We start from the raw sequence: 6,657 nt of genomic DNA, 5'->3' as shown, positions 1-6,657 counted from the left end.
GAGTAAAAAAGCATTCAGAATCGACCTTGAGCACACCATATGTAGTACCATCAATCTATGTAATACCATCAGTTCTCCTAATATTGACAAAGTCCAATCATTTTAGATCCAATGTCCATGAATTTATTCAGTCTTTTCAGGTTTAATTTCGAATTCAGGTAATTTTTCTAGGCACAGCTAGATATCCAGTTTATAGGAAAGATAGTCTTCAGTTCACAAAGAAAAACACAGCCAACACATGTTTCATCATGCAATATGCACAAATGACTTCTTCAGGGATGCAAACCCAAAAGGAACAAAATTACTCCATACATTCTGTATATAGACATATCATGGTTAGAAACACAAGAAATTATGTAAAAAAGTTAAGCAAAGTCCAAGATCATATTGAAACGTGAGAAAGTATCATGACACACCGCCACCAAAATGATAGGGGAATCCATTAAAAGAAATGGAGACTATAGAAATCAGTGTTTCATCATAGGTCAACCAAGATGTGAACGCCCAAGAGCAAAAGAAACGAGAAAATTAGAAGAATTTCTATTCACCTGATCAAAACAATACATAATCAGTACCACAAAAGGGAAATCGATTAGTAAACTCCCTTAGACACAACCGAGAGGTAGTACCTGTAAGATTAAAAAGAACACTCAACTTAAATGTCATTATACCTAGTCTAAATATCCAATAGTTCAAACCTATAACAGAGAACCATATTCACCTCACTAGTTACGTTTCACTAGTGTCCGTTCCCTTATCTTGTTTTCAAATAAATAGTGCAACCACTTGTAGGTATTAAGAAGCTGCAATAAATCAGAAAAGGACAAGATATACACCGATTCTATCATTGCATAAAGTCTTAGAAACAAGTTACATAATGACACCCAAAAGGAATTATATAGGAGATATATATTCTACCTATAGTAAAGAAAATTAATTATAGATGATCCGATGTCAATAACCAATTGCTTGAACTATACGGCATGAATAGATATGGCTTTCCTCAAACACGTAAAAACCTGCACATAGTCAAACAGAAAGAGCTATTGTAAATAAGCTCCTGTTGTGTTGTTAAGCAAAACGAAAAAGGTGAGAAAAGAACATCTCTTTTTCTTACCTAAGTTAAGAATAACCAATTGTTCATAGTGCTACTTTACTAGTGGTCGATGGATGAAATAGTGGAAACACTCAAAGAACTGTATCAAGAAAGCCCGGTCTGTAATTAAACAATAAAAAAGTTTAAAAATATCATCTGATCAAAGATGTTACTACCAATAAGTATAGCAGTGTAAAGTCATCATAATTATACCTGAAAAGATATGTGTATCCCGATCCACTTTTTCCACTGTATCTAATGATATCTGTATCCTTATCCTTAATCTATAATCACAAATAAAATAGTAAATATAATGTTGGTTAAAGCTGCTGTCGCTACGTATTATTAGTGCACGTAAAAATTGTATACGAGCTGCACAGGAGGTGAGATATATATATTCCTCACCTATATTAGCGATATTCAGCTATGTAACATGGACTGTAAGCAGTATATATGTCACGAGTACGTGATCTGCGGGCAAAGTAAAAAAGTAAAAAAGGGGGGGCTCAGCTGTTAATACACGCTGAGAACGTTAAGAGCAACACCGAAGGTAGAATTATTAATCCAATTCTCACCTGTCATAACAAAAAACAGCAGCCACTGCCGCACCGGCTGTCCAAACACTCTATTATTATTAACAGAGTTTTATATAGCGCGAACTTGACCCGAATCGGGTATCAGAGCGCTTTACATAGCACCAGTTGCATTACATGAGGACACATTCATTTTTGTTAGGCACGGGGAGATTAAGTGATTTGCCCAGAATCACAGGATGTTCAGGGTCATTGCCGAGACTCGAACCCAGTTCCCCAGATTCGAAGTCGACCGTCCTAGCCGTTAGGCCAACTCCTCTCCCCTATTATAACTAGGTCGGTCGGACTGCCATTGCACCACGGCAACCACCAGGGATCAGAGATCCCTGGTGGTGGTGCAGCGGTGGTGGTGAACCGCTGCATTCCTGGCAAGCATATTACGAGTTTCCTCTCTCCGCCACAGTTGTCATGGCAGTTCCTAGTCTAGGGAAACCATGGCGGAGGAAACACCTGTTGCCACAGGGCCATGCGGAGCATGTCGGGGAGCACATGTTGTGCCCCCCTGTGTGCATGCACCCCAGTACCTGCATGGCATGGACCACACCAGTCCACGCGGTGCAGTTACTGCCTTTGACGTTCCCATTGCGATGCCTATTTCATAGGCAACGCCATAGGACTGCCAAAAAACTGCCTGCCAGTGACAAAAAAACTTGTAATCTGGTGGGTGGTGGGCACACAGGTTCGGCGGTGCGAGAGCGGTGTGTCAGCATGGCGGTACGGCTTCTGCTCAGCTAAACTCGTAATCAGGCCCTTAGTGTCCAAACCTTCTTCAAATTGGTATAGATTGGACTGGGAATAGTACATGTTGCTCTTTTAGTGTCCAACACCTTCCCCAAACTGGTATAGGTTGGAGTGGGAATGGTAAATGTCACTCCTTTAGTGTACCGCACTGTCCTCAAATTGATTTAGATTGAAGTATGAATTGTAAGAATTACTTCTTTGGTGCCCAACACTTTCTTAACATTTTTTATTTCGGCAAGCATAAGCATTCAAATGATTGAAGAGAACACATAGGAAACTCTTTAGATTTTTTGGTAGGTTCTTCTTAGCTATGTCCTGCAGTGGAATGAATACAGGGTCTGAATAGTGGTTAATCATGATGTACGGTCTCAAATTCAGGTCAACAGATTAGGATTAGGAGTCTAGTAAGTACACTCATAGGCAGTGCTGATGCAGATATAGACACCACGTGCAGTCAGTTTTCCACTGACTGCTGTGAGGTGGAAGTCCTCCAGCATGCCCTTCATTTTTGCCATCTTTAACTGTAAAGCGACTTGGTCATTCTTTTGTGCTAAGTGTGTGGGCTCGATAGTAATGTTATTTGATTCTTGCTGCGTGGATTGTGCAAATTGCCCAATTTCACACAATTTCAGTTTCTTGATGAGCACGTCTCTTTGTTTTCTGAGCTTTTGAATGATTGCCCTCATTTCCGCAAGAGTCCGTTGCTGTGTCTTCTTTTCCTCTTGTTTCACATCAAGTTTATAGGCCATGGCCTCCACTTGCTCCAGATGAGCTAGCACATGATCTCTGAGATGAGTTGCTGCTTTATCCATTCTCACTACTTGTGTACATGCACAAAGGTGTGTCAATGTGGTACCTCTTTCCTCCCACCTCCTGTCACAGATAGTTAAAACTGGATTGCCTTTCGTTTGTCTTTTACCGCCTTGTTAGACACCTAAATTACTTCTACGTCAATGGGGCACAGTTCGCTCAGATGGTTCATCTCTGGTAATGAACAATATGCTGAACGTGGCTCGATAACTAAGGGCCTGATTACAATGTCGGGCAGAAAACCTCTAACCGCTGGTCGGAGGCTTTCAGCCCGACATCGTAGGTTTCATTTCGACCGCCGTAGCAGGATGACGGCGGTCGAAATGAAACCAGCGTGGGGATTATGACACAGTTCTGATAGGCTCAAAAAGCCTGTTGGAGTGTCGGAAGCCAGCATAATACCCTAATGATGGCGGAGCCAGGCTCTGCTCCGCCATTGGGATTATGATGGCACTTTCGACAGCCATTTCATGTTGACCTTTCCAACATGATAAAGCTGTCGGAAAGTGTCTTTGTGGACCCCTAGCAAGCCCCCTTCCCTCCTGGCCCTCCACAGTGGGGCCTGGGGGGCATTACATCCCTGCACTGTATGGCAGGCACCGCATGGTGCCTGCCACACGGCGCAGGGATGTTTACAAACATCCATTTGTCAATGGAAGCTTGAGCTGTGGCCTTTTCTACCCGTGCCACAAGCTTCCATTGAAAATGGATGTTTGCAACTGCCCTATGGGCACTTTGGAACCGCCGACCTAAGCTCTGGCAGTTTCTCTCCACAAAGGTGTCGGGCGAACTTAAGTCCACCCAGTATCGTACTTAGGCCCATAATGTATATTTATGTTTGAGTATGATTATTTAGTTTCATTATTTTTGTCTGAAATCCTTTGTTTTTATTGTTTTTATTGTATTTGTATGTAGTAGAAATAGTTTGTGTTATTTCATTTGTACTGTTCATGTTTAGAAATATAATAAAAAATAGTTGTATGTTTGTAAACAATAAGATTATTAATTACATTTTTTGATATAGAATTTCATTTACATTTTCGAAAGTTTATTTAAAGTATATGTTTACATTTTAAACATATATATTTCATCTTAAAAATATACATCTATATATTTAAATAAATAAAACATTTATTTTTGTTATTATTAAATTAAAAGGTAAATTATATTTAAATACCGTTGGATGTTGTACATGTTCCCGATTACTCGTTGTATAAGACTTGTTTAATTTAATTTCTCAATTTGTTTTATATACATATTCTCAACCTCATCTTAGTACACATTTTTTCAGTATTTATTAAATAATTGTATATATTTTATACTAATATTTAATTTATACTTTACCATTTTGTTACAGCATTTTGTGACATGTTTTACATTGTTATTAATTTTGTTCCTTTTTTAATTCATTATAAAAATATTTGTACATTATTTACCGTTCATTACGATGGGGGGATGGTCTTTTTTCAGTCTAATTTAGTGGGCATTTTTGTCATTACTGCTTCCTTCTATTTTGTAATCTATTTGTGCTATTTTTTGTCTATTTCCCAGAACCAGCTTGCAGCAAGCTGCTCTTGTTCGTCGGAATAGGTAAGTTCTTTATTGATGCTTTTGAGGAGGTAGGTTTTGTGGGGAAGTCTAGAAGGTAGTTATAGTGTTGTTTGCAGGTTTGTTGTACATTTAGATATATTAATAGAAGTGTTTTCACTAGTTTGTAGTCTTGCATTTTCGTACACTGGTTTAGTAATGTATCTTTATGTTATGTTAAATTGTGTCATGTTAGTCATATTTTGATGATTACCAACATCAAAACAACGTTGGATTGACTGCCACCCAGTTGGCGGTCCACCTGCCCTATTACGATGCATGTGGCTACAGAGAAGAAAGTCTGCCATGGCACAGCCACCAGGAAATCTCAACCACATCGGGTTAGGCTAAAGCGTCTGCCGTTGGGCCTACCGCTAGTGTTACTGCCAGCTCAATCATGATGTACCTTCCAGTCGACGTGACTGTGGCAGTCAAACCGCCACACCTGAACTGGCGGAAAGGGACTGATATAAGGCTGAAACTCACCTGTACTCACCTCCCCACATACCGTACCACCATGGAGCCAATCCTATACGTCCTGCCACTGCTTCTTTATGACGTTCGAAACCGACACTATTGTGGACGCAACCAACGGTAATCCACACTCTTACCCATTTCCATTGACTCCTCAGCAAATAGATGCCCCTCCACAGACATGTCGAGGGGTTTGGGGCCCCTGGGCCAAACATATTTAGTGGACCAAGCTTCAATACTTAGTTTATGAAATATCACCCAAAGCAATGGCAGCCCCAATTGGAATTCATCGCCAAGCAGACTTTTATCAAGAACAAAATACACACCAACTAAAGTAATGCAAAATAACTCTTTAACATCATACAGCAGTTCACCAAACCCCCCAGCGAAGCCACAAACTTCACACCATCTCAGGACCTCTGCAACAAGCTCAGCTCCTACTTCCACCTGAAAATCAAGGCCCTCTATGACAACTTCAGCGAACAGACTCCAGACACCACCCCCCGCTACACCACCGACAACCAGCCGACCATCACCACCCGGAAACCTGCCACCACCAAAGACACCGCCACAACCATGAAGAACACCCACTCAGGAGCCCCCACAGACCCCTGCTCACCGCACATCTACCACAGAGCCGCCGCTGCCATAGCACCGGAACTAGGCCGGACTATCAATGCCTCCCTCGAATCCGGTATCTTCCCCGATGACTGGAAGCGGGCAGAGGTCAAGCCCCTCTTCAAGATACCTTCGGACCCGATGGACCTGAAAAACTACCGGCCCATCTCTTTCCGTTCCTTTGCAGCCAAAGTCACCGAGAGATTCATCAACGCCCAGCTGACCACCATCCTTGACTCCTCCCAATCCGGTTTTCGCAGCAACCACAGCACCGAGAACGCCCTCCTCACCGCCACCGATGACATCTGCATGCTACTCGACCAGGGCCACACTTCGGCCCTCATCCTTCTTGACCTCTCCGCATCCTTCGACACCGTCTCACAACGCACTCTTGCAGCCAGACACCACAATGCCGGTATACGAGTAACCGCCCTTGACTGGATCCGCTCCTTTCTCTCCAGCAGAACCCAAAGGATCAGACTCCCTCCCTTCCTCTCCGAACCTACAGAGATCAACTGTGGAGTACCCCAAGGATCCTCGCTTAGCCCCACACTCTTCAACACCTACATGGCCCCCCTCGCCACCATCGTCAGACGCTGACGACACCCAGCTCATCCTCTCTCATGATGAACCCAGAGGACACCAGACTCAGCTTCTAAGAAGGAACGAAAGACGTCGCAGCCTGGATGAGTGACAGCTGCTTCAAACTGAACTCAGAGAAGACAGAGGTCCTCGTCC

At 42.5% G+C, this 6,657-nt stretch overlaps 1 pseudogene; it reads right to left on the bottom strand.

Annotated features, from left to right (window-relative positions):
* Window positions 1-2,646: 2,646 nt before the first annotated feature.
* LOC146860413 (centromere protein O pseudogene) lies at window positions 2,647-3,287 on the bottom strand (annotated as a pseudogene).
* Between the last annotated feature and the right edge of the window lie 3,370 nt (window positions 3,288-6,657).

Source organism: Triturus cristatus, chromosome 3_1 (genome assembly GCF_964204655.1).
Source record: "Triturus cristatus chromosome 3_1, aTriCri1.1, whole genome shotgun sequence".
Classification (NCBI taxonomy): Eukaryota; Metazoa; Chordata; class Amphibia; order Caudata; family Salamandridae; genus Triturus; species Triturus cristatus.
Note: the sequence above shows the minus strand (reverse complement) of the source record. Positions and strands in the feature narration are given on the sequence as shown.